Source organism: Pleurodeles waltl, chromosome 5, assembly GCF_031143425.1.
Source record: "Pleurodeles waltl isolate 20211129_DDA chromosome 5, aPleWal1.hap1.20221129, whole genome shotgun sequence".
Taxonomy (NCBI): domain Eukaryota; kingdom Metazoa; phylum Chordata; class Amphibia; order Caudata; family Salamandridae; genus Pleurodeles; species Pleurodeles waltl.
In genome coordinates, this window is record NC_090444.1 from 1,774,319,097 (window position 1) to 1,774,333,205 (window position 14,109).

Sequence of the window (14,109 nt, forward strand, 5' to 3'; positions counted from 1 at the left end):
ATGAAGAAGCAGCTAAGGAAGTGAAGAAGCTTCTTCCCCTGCAGGATGCCTGGAGTCATTTGCATGTGCAGTTCACAACAGGAATGACATTTATTTCATATTTGTGGGCTGTGTCTGTGGGATTTGTGTTTATTTGGGGACCTCTATGCATAGATTTTTACCAAACATGTAGGTGTGGGGACTGTGTACCTTCCGTGCATCCATGACAGTTGCGCAGGACACGCCACCTTTCCATTCTGCGCAGCGTGCACAGTTGTAGTGCATTTTTCAGCATGGGGGAAAGAATGAGTGCAACTGAATATGTTTCCATTGAAGTTAGTCACACTGTTCGGTACAGGTGATGCCGAGTGGCAATCCTTGTTTTGGCACTACAAGTTCCAAGCTTCTTCTGACATGGAAGAAGTAGGGCTGAAAGTTGAACTTGGTGGTCGGGGCTGTATTTACATTAGTTTGCTGTCTTAGAACGGGTCCATGTACCTGTTTTAGCTGAAACTGCACTATTTGTAACATACTAGGAAACTACTTTCAGCAGCTTTTGCACTAACTCATAAGTTCTCTGAGTTAGTGTATGCACAAAAAGCAACATTGTTTCACCAAAACCAGCTCCTGGACCTCCTTGCAAGGCGCACTGACGCTGAACATGTTCATGATATGGTCTCGGATCCTTCTGTATGAAGGGGGGAAGCTCCTATAGGCACACTTTTCAGACCATCACAGTCTAAATCTAAAAAAAGAAGTGTTGGGTGTAGTTACTTATAGGAGGCCATCTAGATGCATAGGGATCTCTGTACCACAATCCTGATACCTGAGTGTTCAGAAAGCAAAGCTGTGTCCGCTCTTAGTGAAGAAGGTTGGAGTCATGAAAGTACTCTCGCCCTACACTGCGACATCATGCAGTCAAAAGTGGGATGAAGCCATATGATGTGAGCCATGTTCCCAAAACGGGAGTGGGAGTATGTCCTAGGGGTCTCAGAACCATAGCAGATGTCCACAAGGGCATATTAAGTTGGTTTGCATAGGCTGAGTGGGTCATATTTGAGGACATCCATCTGAGAAAGGTGCTTAGAAGTGGGGGCAACGTTTATGCTGTTTGACACCAGAGGGTGCCAAAGCAGTAAAAAGACAACAAAATCCGGCGTTATTTGTTTTTCAGTAGAAACCAGATAGCACCAGCTATTGATGTACTTTTACTGCTTTGGGGGTGTTTTATCGACTGTAATCGGTTTTTATCAGAAAACCGGAAACCCTAATTATAGAAAAAAGGCCCACAATACAGCTACTCCCTGAGCAGGAACCTCTGGTCATCGGCTGCTAAGGTGATCCAACAACTATAGTTCAAGAGGATGAAACATGGAGGTTGGACCCTGGTCATATACGGTCCCTGAATTTGGAATGCTCTCAGCCCCTCACTGAGATCAAAACCGTCTGCACTAGTGGAACTGCTGAATATTGAACTATCACCCTCCCTCCCTAAATAAACATCCTGACCTCTCAGGGCCAGTGATCACAGCATATGGGCTATGGGCCCAGGTCTGACTTGTGTTCTTCAGTTGGACATTGATCTTACTCCTTTTTGTACTCGGATTCACCCACACTGTACATGTGTCTTATTAAATTACTAAGTAAATAAATAAATATGTTTGTGTATATTCCAGAGATCTCCAGTTCTTGTGTGCCAAACACCAGGACCGTATTTTAGGATGAGATTAATTCCCCCTTAGAGTAATATTTGTGGTTGGAGGGGCCTTTTGTGGCATAAAGGTGTACTGGGTTAACAACTTCAGCAAATAAGTTTACCCAGAATTTACCCAGGCGTACCTATTTTGTGTCTTTACTTTTATAAACAAGGTGGTTGCATGGTGTTTTGCTAGATGCTTTTGATGCAAGACTTTTTTGTCAGTCATTGGAGTTATAAGCTCCACTATAAATCAAGGCACCGTGTGCTCGGTGTGTGATGCAAAGTTGACGTCCCACACCTCCTTGTCTGTCTGTGGTAGCTTTGTCAAGCAGCCAGGGTCTAGCTCATGGGAGGTGGTATGAAAGTTGGGAATTCGGATTACTCCGTTATCCCAGTAAGAATGATGACTGCCCAGCCAAAGTTGTTACTTTGTATAACAGACAACACTTTAGTAACACTGTAACCATTTACATGCATGTACAGTACAACTAGCAATCAAACAACAGGTAACATAGACATTAATAACATAATAATATGTCACAAATAAAACACAGCCAATATATATTTTTTTGCGATCACTAGTTCATCCCGCACACTGGGGGTTTGTAATTATTTCAATTCTCCCACCAAAATAGTATTTCCTACAATACTGTTCACAATCATTAACTAATTGTGATTTCTAGGACAGTTACAACAAACAAACCTTAGGAAGAAAACTGTTTGTGGGGAGATTAACAAGAATCTAGCAGAGTGAGATCAAGCATCTTATTAGAGTTAGCAGAGAGTTTGTCCATGCAGTCCGCTTTGTCTCTCAGTTTAGGGTTAGGGTTGGACACTACTTTAAGTGTTGGCTGTCTTGTGAGCTAGAGTGAATGGGTACATGGCAAGGTAGGGACTGATCACGGTTTTGAAGGGGGCAGACAGGAGTCTGATTCCTGGGAGATGCTGAGATGTGGGGCAACGGCACACGCACAATGGCCACGCAGAACATCCATGAGCTTTGGGATCTGTCAAGGGCACAGGCCAGCCATATGCTGATATCTCCACAGAAAGGCAGGGTCTTATACCTTAGAGTGAGTCAGGGACATTATGTCTGACTCCCTGATCACTGAGAATGTTTATGGCCAGTGGTCAAAGCCGTATGCTGGACAGAGGCTGGTGGAAAAAAGTAAAACATGGATACAGAAAGGTGCCACAGCTCAGCTGCACTTATATACAGACCTTGGTTAGCCCCTCTCTGGCATATGGTGATGGGTAGCAAGGGCTTGTTGGTGCTCTAGGTGAATGTTTGTAAAATCCCTTCTCTGGCCTATGGTGATGGGTAGCGAGGGCTTCTTGGCGCTCTAGGTGAATGTTTGTGAAATCCCTTCTCTGGCCTATGGTGATGGGTAGCGAGGGCTTCTTGGCGCTCTAGGTGAATGTTTGTAAAATCCCTTCTCTGGCCTATGGTGATGGGTAGCGAGGGCTTCTTGGCGCTCTAGGTGAATGTTTGTGAAATCCCTTCTCTGGCCTATGGTGATGGGTAGCGAGGGCTTCTTGGCGCTCTAGGTGAATGTTTGTAAAATCCCTTCTCTGGCCTATGGTGATGGGTAGCGAGGGCTTCTTGGCGCTCTAGGTGAATGTTTGTGAAATCCCTTCTCTGGCCTATGGTGATGGGTAGCGAAGGCTTCTTGGCCCTCTAGGTGAATGTTTGTGAAATCCCTTCTCTGGCCTATGGTGATGGGTAGCGAGGGCTTCTTGGCGCTCTAGGTGAATGTTTGTAAAATCCCTTCTCTGGCCTCTGGTGATGGGTAGCGAGGGCTTCTTGGCGCTCTAGGTGAATGTTTGTAAAATCCCTTCTCTGGCCTATGGTGATGGGTAGCGAGGGCTTCTTGGCGCTCTAGGTGAATGTTTGTGAAATCCCTTCTCTGGCCTATGGTGATGGGTAGCGAGGGCTTCTTGGCGCTCTAGGTGAATGTTTGTAAAATCCCTTCTCTGGCCTATGGTGATGGGTAGCGAGGGCTTCTTGGCGCTCTAGGTGAATGTTTGTGAAATCCCTTCTCTGGCCTATGGTGATGGGTAGCGAGGGCTTCTTGGCCCTCTAGGTGAATGTTTGTAAAATCCCTTCTCTGGCCTATGGTGATGGGTAGCGAGGGCTTCTTGGCGCTCTAGGTGAATGTTTGTAAAATCCCTTCTCTGGCCTATGGTGATGGGTAGCGAGGGCTTCTTGGCGCTCTAGGTGAATGTTTGTGAAATCCCTTCTCTGGCCTATGGTGATGGGTAGCGAGGGCTTCTTGGCGCTCTAGGTGAATGTTTGTAAAATCCCTTCTCTGGCCTATGGTGATGGGTAGCGAGGGCTTCTTGGCGCTCTAGGTGAATGTTTGTGAAATCCCTTCTCTGGCCTATGGTGATGGGTAGCGAGGGCTTCTTGGTGCTCTAGCTGAATGTTTGTGATATCCGTGGACTGAACCGGGGCTTCCACATTGGAAGATACTGATGCTGGTGAGCCGAGCTCAGACTTTACCACATCCTTGATGAAACAGGCTGCATGGAGCTCTACGTTCAGAAAGCACTGCAGTATGTTCCTATATAAATGGTACCTCCTGACACAAGACTAAAGGGGGTTACACTAGTTTAGGGTCTCCAGTGTGAGCAATAGATTTTTAGTTTGGGGTTTCTTTTAACTTGGGAGCACCCCCAAACTACATGTACGAAGGAAATGATAGTGATGAGACAACTAGCATAGTCAGGGACTCTCATCCCTGTCTTCTGTTTAAGTTCACAGAATCCTTAGCTTTTCTTCATAGAAGGTGTATTTGGTTGTATATCTAAAATTCTTGATGTTTACCTTAACAGGGAATACAATATTAGTTCAGGAAAAACACTTTTTTTTGGTTTATTTGTAAGCTCAGTGGTTATTAGTGGTTTGAAAATGGTAAAGGTTGTGTTTTAGGCCTGCTGCTGGTGACACCGTGGGGCTGTGCCATCAGCACAGAACAGGCAGCTGGCCTATTTGTCACTGTACTAATGCAAGATCGGTGAGGTTTCTGTGGTGGACCCATTGTGATCCTTGTGTATGCTGAAAAGAATTTGGCTAAAGCAGTTTGAGTAAGTCTTTTGTTAATTTTCACACTGCACTCTGTCTAGTTGCATCTTCCTTGATTGAAGTTATTTACCTTCCCCTTTTCAAAAGGTGCTGGTAAAAGCCATGTGTGTTCGTTTAAAATAATCGCCTTTTGTAAGTTTATGAAGCATGCCAATGCTTTTTTTCTTATCTGTGAACTGTGATATGTTTATATAACTTACCCCTGAGCATTGCCTGGCAGTGCGTTGATCACCAGCGTAGAGTGGTCTGCGATTGAAGGTGACAATCTGCCAAGGATATCTGGAAGGAAAAACATGAATAGACATCAACCCCTGCCAGGTCTCAGCCACAGCCTATGACCCAGAGCTAATCAAGGAAAGCCAGCTGCCAGGTTATCAGGTACCGTGTCGACAACACAAGGCTACTTACAGCCTCTGATAAGAGCTGCTTTCCTGGTGTGTTAAATCACCTGCATTTGCTGTTATCAGATGTTGTTATCGATACATGTGTCAACACTGCTGATGTTCTGTGAATAGTAGTGCAGACACACAGGGTGCTCTCTGTTGGCAGGTTGCTCTTTTACAGCCACTGTCTAAAAGCATCTTTCTGATCTGTGTGGAACCCCTATGGGCCCACTCTTCAACCCTCACCCACCCCTACCTTCCCCTATTCTCTGCACCTGACACTGTCCTAGAGGGTGATGCCCGCTTCCTCATTTTCAACAGTAACTGCCCTCCTCTGTCCTGCCCAAGGCCTCCTATACACTACCTCTTATCCTGACACTGTCATTCTGTGCCCCATGGCCCACCCCCTCCAGCTCTGCTTTCTTCTTCCTGGGGCCCACCTCTGGTTTGCGCTCCTTCTGATACCGTCCTCTACACTCCTGCAGTCCTCAGTAACATTGTGCCTTGACACCGCCCTCCTTCCACTTGACATAACTCAGGTGAAGGTGTCTGAGGGAAGATGTAATAGCCTTCTCCTTCTCAGGCTTTTCAGGTGAGGGATGCGGGCAGACAGAGTGCATAGACTCCATCAGCAGGGTGGGATGGTTGGGCAATAGGTGGTCTTGACTGGGGTGCACAGGCCTTGGCTTCCCTTGTGCACCAAGAGGGTCTGTCTTAGGGGATGACAGTAGGTTGGTGGTATACAGTGTTAGTTGAATGCATCGTTTGTGGTAGAGGTCTAAGGTTGTGGTACCAAAGGAGTGGAAAGGAGCTTCCTTGCAGCAAAGAGGAAAATGTTTGAGAGTCCCTGGGAAAGCCTTAGTGGGGAACTGATTGCATCCAAGGTAGAAACACGAGGGGTGAAGGTTGGGTGAGATAGGTCCCTGGGTCAGAGTGGAGGCAACAACGCTGACATGTTCTCCACCACTGTTAGGTGTGGTAGATGCACGAACTGTGGTCAGCTGTGGCAACAGTACTGCATTTATTCAGTGTAGACCATCCATATGAAGTGGATGTTGTGCAGTTGGGTGCCAGCAGGGGGCAGGAATGTGATGGATCCCTGAGTCAGTGTGGAGGCAGCAGCGCTGACTTGTTCTCCATTGGAAGCAGTAGGCAGGAATGGCTTGCCAGGGACAGGGCAAGCATCCAAGGAGTACTTGGTTCCTCTGCCAGTGCAGTGAGGAGGAGCTTGGTCAGCACTGGGGAGCACAGGCAAGGCTGAGTAGAGGAGCACTGGTTTTGCTGGGCTCATGGTGACAGAGGAGGGCGGAGGAGAGATTTCCGAGTACCATTAAGGTCCCCCAGTAATGGAAGTTGGTGCTCCGAGGAGGGGGCAATGCATACTTTGTGGATGTAGGTGGTGCTGCGGGTGCTACACAGTGTTGCAGGAGGGGGAAAGGGGTAGGAAGAGGAGTACATAGCAGTCCCGGGAGATAGGGAATAGTGTGGGCATGATTGGGATGGCATCAGATTCAAATGAAGGGTTCAGCAGGGCAAAATGACAAGGGCACTCAGTGATAGCAACCCTGTCCTTTCTTTCCTACACAAGCAATAAGTATGTATTTGGTCGGTAGAGCTATACTCACACATAGCAGCTTGTAGTTCATCCCAGATGCCAATATTCTTCTCCTTATTCTACATTATCTAGGTGAATCCCCATCACAGCTTTCAGAACAGCACCAAACTTCCAAATGTACACTGATAATACTCAGATCTACTTCCAACAAACTTAGGAATCATGCTTCCATAATCTCATGCTTGTACCATGTTAACAATTGTGTGACAAAGATGTTTAGTTGCACGAATGCAGCAATGCAGCAAATCTCAGATTCTAGAGATGAGAAGAGCAAAGGCTGACTCTTCTGTCCGGCCTCCGAGTGAAAGTGGAGGTCGCTCCTTCTCCTACATCCCACCTAAGACATGGAACAATCTCCATCAACACATCAAAGCCTCATCCTCCCCACTTCTTGAGTTCCTCAAAAAGCTGAAAACCTGGCTCTTTGTCCAAGCACCCTGGGGACCACAAACCTACATACCTGCTCAAGTGCATGGATACCCTCTCAGGTGACTAGTGCTCTATACAAATTGATGTAACCTAACATTACAATAACATAACAGGGAGTGTGCCCACTCACTCCAATGAAGGACAGGGACCAGGGTATTTTCTTCAACACTGGCATCTGGTATATTGCTTAAAGATACTACTCCTGCATGTGAAAGGTTACTACCAGTAACTTTACACTCACAGATCCCGTTATAGCAGGTACCACCCGTAATCTGAGCGAGTGGAGCCATAAATGTCTACACCTATATGTAAATCTACATTCGTAAATAGTGAATAACAAAAACATATAAAGTTACACCTAGGTGTAGTAGTAAATGCAGAAGTAAGTAAATATAAACATGAGTATTTACGTTTGCGAATTGGGCCAGTGGTGTCAAGGGCTCCATCTTTGCACCAATGCTATTTTATCTCTTCATGGAGCCCTCCACTTTCCCCTTTTCTGCAGGCTACATAGTCCACAATCAGTAAGCCAGTGATACCCAACTGGATTTCACAGTCTATTCAGCATTCACCTTCCACTTCCTATGGTTCTGTCCTGGAACCAAATCCATTAAACAGTGTTTCCTGAATAATCAGAGGTAAGCTTCAGCATGAAGTAGAGGTCTTGATTATCTCTAGGCCACCTGACATGTTCTCCCTCACTCTTGCCTTTTTAGCATTTTTTTAATTTTACATTAATCTATTTCTATCTATCAAAGTATGTCTTGAAAAGAAAGGTTAAATCTTTTGATACCATTCAGCCTTCTCTGGAAGATCAAACCGTTCATCTCCACTTCCATCATCCATTCTACTGTGAAAACCCTCATTCTTTCTCATGTTGATGAAGGAATTTCTGGTCTAAATTACCACTCTAAAAGTGCCATGAAGCCTCTCATAGCACTATGTGTTGTCTCAGAGAGTAAGCTCTCTCCGCTAAGATATGCACTGAAATGCAGATCACAAATTCGAATTTTGGACAAAACTGACCTAGTTTTCATTCTTCCAAGGTTGATAAATTGATTCCTATTACAATGGATAATAGTAACGCATGATATCTGCTTCATGTGGACTCAACAGAATTGCAGCATGAAGCGCCAGATAAAAAACAAGTTGCTACTATCACTGTTCAACACAAATATGGCAAGATCACTGCAAGTCGCATTGGCTTCCACTTCAGGATTGAATCAAACTTAATATACTTTTCTACTGCACAATGGCACCTAGTCCTCCCAACTGGACTACCTTACTAAGGAACTGCTGCTCTTGGGTTGCTAGCCCACCACCCACAGCACAAAACATCTGACCAGAAGGGAGTAAACGAGAAGACGACTGCCTCGCCCACTTTTCAAACCCTTGTTTGGTCCGCTACACTCTGGTCAGTTTCCTTAGGATTCTTTCCTCAACACCGGCCTAGTTTCAAAGGCTTGCTGTAGGCTCCCAAGTCTACGTCTTAGGTAGCTCCTGCACTCTTTACATATGTAAACTTGGGCCAATGATCCCCCCCCCCCTTCTCTCACTGGAAGGCAGACCACCAGCAGTAGCAGCATTAATAAGACCTAGATTCAACAACTGAAACTCTTTGTACTTTGACATATCCAAAAATCTCTTACAAAGAGTTACAACAACCGGAACCCAAGGTGCAAGGCTAGTGTCCTCGGCTTAGCTAAAGCTTATCAAATTCTTGACAAACTACACCTTCAGCCGGTCCAAAAGGGAATTCTTGTAAAACATTATGCAAAAACATTTCAGAATACCCTTCTATGGAGGGAAAAATGTGTCCATGTTGACCTCAATCCTCTGAAACACCCCCCTAGGTGGAGTACACAATTTGTGTAATTTGCTTTCATGTAATTATGCAAAATTTGGGGAAAATTACATAAACGTATACATATTTACGCAAAATGCACATCTAGCATGTAATACTGAATTTTAGGGCAAAATGCAATAAACACAAGGACACATTTCATTCTTAAAAAAATAGCATCAAAACTACAAGCACTGCGATCAACAGTCACCTGCATTCGAGTCATTTTTGTTTTTCCCACACTCCTGTGCTATAACAATGCGGCAACATTTGGGGGAATTTTTGTTTAGCAAGATTAATGCAAAATGATGCATATTGCACTGGTGTAATTTACATTTCCCTGGGCATACTTAACCATCTGCTTTAAAAAGTACATCTCTACATTCAGTTTTCAGAAATAAACTTAAAACCTTTCTTTTTTAGGGCTACCACAGGAAGTGTATCCTTATCTTTCCTTATTTAATTTAATGTAAAGAGCCCCTTGGGTTCACATCATGATTTACAGATATTGAAACTGAAATAAACTAAACTATGGTAAACAATAGCCTCTCCTCAGTCCGTCCTTAAAAAAAACCATCTTTCGATTCAGCACTCACCTCAAATGTCCTTCGCTCAATTTTCCTCACACAATTTCAATCAATCAATTAACCAATCAATCAAGGATTTATAAAGCAAATCACCTGTGGGGGTCTCAATGCACTTAAAAAGCAGGGGGAGACAGGATCAAGAGTGGTGCAACAGAATGGGGACAGCCGGGCCTGGGACCTGCTCAATAGGGTCCAACTATGGGCTCTAATAAGTAGGTCCTGGAAGGAGTTAGGGGCGCTGGAAGACGGTGGGCGGGGCTAGGCGGGAGGTGGGAAACAACAGATGGAATGCAGGACCGGCAAGGGAAAAGCAAGGAGAAAGCAGTGAATATAAAGGAAAAGCAAGCAGGAGGCACACAAAAAATGGAGGAAAAGCAAGGAGAAAGCATGCAGAAAACAAGAGAAAAGCAAAGAGATAGCAGTGAAAATGAAGCAAAAGCAAGAAGGCATACAAAAAACAGAGGAAAGAACAAGATAAAAGCAGTGAAAATGAGGGCAAAACAATGAAAAGGTACACAAAAACTTGGGGAAAAGCAATCAGAACGGAGGGAAAATAAGGGAAAAGCCAGGAGAAGGCACTCAAAAAACGGGGGGGGAAAGCAAGGAGAAAGCATGCAGGAAACTAGGGAAAAGCAAAGAGAAAGCATGCAGGAAACTAGGGAAAAGCAAAGAGAAAGCAGTGAAAAGGAAGAAAAAGCAAGAAGGCACACATAAAAACAGAGGTCAAAACAGGAGTAAAGCAGTGGAAATGAGAGGAAAAATAATGAAAAGGTACACAAAAAACTGAGGGAAAAGCAATCAGAAAGCAATGAAAAGAAGGGAAAAGCCAGGAGAAGGCACTCAAAAAACGGGGGGAAAGCAAGCAGAAGACGGGAGCAAGAGTGATGCAACAGCACAGGGAGAGCTGGGCCTGGACCTGCTCCCGGCCTGGCCTGGGAACATGTCTTATTGCTTCCTATGATGTCCACTTTATAATTGACTTTGTCTAATTTTACTGATTATTTTTAAGTACTAGATTTGTTTTGCTTTTGTAAAGGTGTGTTTTATATTTCTGAAACCGCTTGTGCTGGGTCCCCTAACTTCCTCTCATATAAAAGCCTCTCTGCTGCCCCCCAGGAGGTAGGTATGTGCTCTATAAACACACCAATGAAATAAAACAAATATTCTCTACCCACTGTCCTGGGAATCTACTTTCTCTAGACTTAGACCAGATCATTACTTCTCCTAAAATCTAACAGGGCCCAGATAACAGGAGAAAGAGTCATTTAATTAGGAAATTATTGTTAACGGTGGTATGTTATTACTTACTTTTACAAAAATATTTTTTTTCAGTTCTGAACGGTGACTGTAGTTAAAATGTTTAGCTATAAGAGATCCATATGGTTTCACACCAGAAGGTTCCACAAGGCATAGAAAATACCCGGATGAAAATCACAGTGTAAAAAGCAAGACAGACCTGATACAAGAGCTGTTCTGGCCCTGTAGATGCTGCTCTCGACGCTGAAACAGACACAAACAAACATTAAACTAGTGGGAAGTTTAGAATAGTACAGTAAAGTCAATAATTTTTTCATAGATTCATACTGCGAAATATACAGAGCCTAAGCAGATTCCTCTTCAATAAAAACCTTGTCACTACAGCATTGTGTCAGGAACAAGTACCTGATCGCATTTTAAGTGACCTTCCGCTGAAACAGCCTGAGGGATTCATGAACCCTTGATGACATCTGTTCTCCCAAGGAATCAGAGGAGTATTAAAACAAATAATTTCATGTTCACTTTGAAGGCGTCCAAGTGTCAGGATTGTACCATTTTGCCAAGATGGCGGCCATTTGGGTGCTATGGGGTCAGTGCTTAATTTGATCCGGTGGTTTCCGTTGCCGGGCATTGGCACTTAGTTTTGAGGACCAGCACTTATTTTTCTGCCTCAAGCATTTACTGTGAGCAAAAGACACATATGAGAAAGACAGAGGAAGAGAAAAAAGAAAAAGCATCACAAAAGGAAAAAGCTGCAAGAGTGAACTGAAGGGGCAGGGAGTGGCTGTAAATGGATTAAAGAGGCCCAAGATGGCATTAGGTTTACGCTGCCTCGGTATTTCCTGCTCCCACATTTAATTGCAGCCGTGTGTGTTTAAGAGGAGAGCTTTGGTCCCTGGCACGTTTTTATTTACAAACTAAGCACTGTGGGTGGTGCTGCCTCGGACCAGTTTAGGAAAGACCATTCCTGGCAGGCAGTTAACTTTGCCCCACTTTTTAGTGTAATCCTAGTTTCCACAGTAAAGTACTGACGCATAATGGTCCATGTAGTTCATGTCTTGCTCACAATTTACCAAGATCACGTCCTGGATGCGGATACGTTCACCCTGTTGTTTCTAGGTTTCTACAAATTCACTGACCCTTACACGCATACTTTACTGAGTTTCCTCTTTCTCTGCTCCGATCCACACTTGTTGGTCTCCCCATTTCTCTTTTTATGTTCTCTGGTTTATGTAGTCTTCTCCTCTCCAACTCCCAGGTCACCCTTCACTTCCTAGGTGCAGCTCTGGCTAATTCATCACATCCGGCTCTCTCCCTGAATCCGTGCTCCTGCCCTGAGCTGCCAGCCCTGTGTTGCTTGTGAGCTCAGTGCTCAGCATTCTTTCAGCCGTCTTCCTGCTGGGACTGTGATCCTGGTCTAACTTGCTGCCCTGCTTGAAGGCCTGTTGCTAGTTCCTGAGACCTTTGCTGATTCATTGTTCATTGATTTCCCAGTGGCTGCCTTGCAGTTATAGGTAATCTGTTCCTCTTCCTTGTTCTTTGATGCTGTTGCTACCTTTGCCCTCCACACCAGAGTCCCTTTTTCTCTCTGCATAGTTCCAGCCTTGTTCTTACTGTATTGCAGTTTCCTTACTGTATATTCCAGAGTTCATTGTTCTGTTGCAGAATCCTTTTTGCAGTTACTCAGATGACTTTCTTAGAAACATGTATTTTTTGTTTTCTGAATGATTTACTTTGGTTGTTCTGTATTTTCCTTCTGTACTGATTTTCTTGCCCCAGCCTGTGTGCCTTATAATTCAGTCTCCACCCCTTCCTGGTCCCTGTTCTATATAGTAACCCAAGCCACAGCCCTCCATTCCTGGTCCCTGTTCTATATAGCAACCCAAGCCACAGCCCTCCATTCCTGTTCCCTGTTCTATATATAGTAACCCAAGCCACAGCCCTCCATTCCTGGTCCCTGTTTTGTATAGTAGCCCAAGCCACAGCCCTCCATTCCTGGTCCCTGTTCTATATATAGTAACCCAAGCCACAGCCCTCCATTCCTGGTCCCTGTTCTATATAGTAATCCAAGCCACAGCCCTCCATTCCTGATCCCTGTTCTATATAGTAACCCAAGCCACAGCCCTCCATTCCTGGTCCCTGTTCTATATATAGTAACCCAAGCCACAGCCCTCCATTCCTGGTCCCTGTTCTATATAGTAATCCAAGCCACAGCCCTCCATTCCTGATCCCTGTTCTATATAGTAACCCAAGCCACAGCCCTCCATTCCTGGTCCCTGTTCTATATATAGTAACCCAAGCCACAGCCCTCCATTCCTGATCCCTGTTCTATATAGCAACCCAAGCCACATCTCTCCATTCCTGGTCCCTGTTCTATATAGCAACCCAAGCCACAGCCCTCCATTCCTGGTCCCTGTTCTATATATAGTAACCCAAGCCACAGCCCTCCATTCCTGGTCCCTGTTCTATATATAGTAATCCAAGCCACAGCCCTCCATTCCTGATCCCTGTTCTATATAGTAACCCAAGCCACAGCCCTTTATTCCTGGTCCCTGTTCTATATAGTAATCCAAGCCACAGCCCTCCATTCCTGGTCCCTGTTCTATATAGTAATCCAAGCCACAGCCCTCCATTCCTGGTCCCTGTTCTATATAGTAACCCAAGCCACAGCCCTCCATTCCTGGTCCCTGTTCTATATATAGTAACCCAAGCCACAGCCATCCATTCCTGATCCCTGTTCTATATAGCAACCCAAGCCACATCTCTCCATTCCTGGTCCCTGTTCTATATAGCAACCCAAGCCACAGCCCTCCATTCCTGGTCCCTGTTCTATATATAGCAACCCAAGCCACAGCCCTCCATTCCTGGTCCCTGTTCTATATATAGTAACCCAAGCCACAGCCCTCCATTCCTGATCCCTGTTCTATATAGTAATCCAAGCCACAGCCCTCCATTCCTGATCCCTGTTCTATATAGTAATCCAAGCCACAGCCCTCCATTCCTGGTCCCTGTTCTGTATAGTAGCCCAAGCCACAGCCCTCCATTCGTGGTCCCTGTTCTATATAGTAGCCCAAGCCACAGCCCTCCATTCCTGGTCCCTGTTCTGTATAGTAGCCCAAGCCACAGCCCTCCATTCCTGATCCCTGTTCTATATAGTAACCCAAGCCACAGCCCTCCATTCCTGGTCCCTGTTCTGTATAGTAACCCAAGCCACAGCCCTCCATTCCTGGTC

At 45.1% G+C, this 14,109-nt stretch overlaps 1 protein-coding gene across 1 annotated transcript in view; it reads right to left on the bottom strand.

The window, feature by feature from the left end:
* PLB1 (phospholipase B1) overlaps positions 1-11,116 on the bottom strand; it is a 328,328-nt gene extending 317,212 nt beyond the window's left edge. Inside the window, exons 1-2 of the mRNA XM_069236215.1 lie at positions 11,077-11,116; positions 4,964-5,042 (exon numbers count right to left, since the gene is read on the bottom strand). The gene's annotated coding sequence lies outside the window, so the exon portion shown is untranslated. The remainder of the gene's footprint in view (positions 1-4,963; positions 5,043-11,076) is intronic.
* Between the last annotated feature and the right edge of the window lie 2,993 nt (positions 11,117-14,109).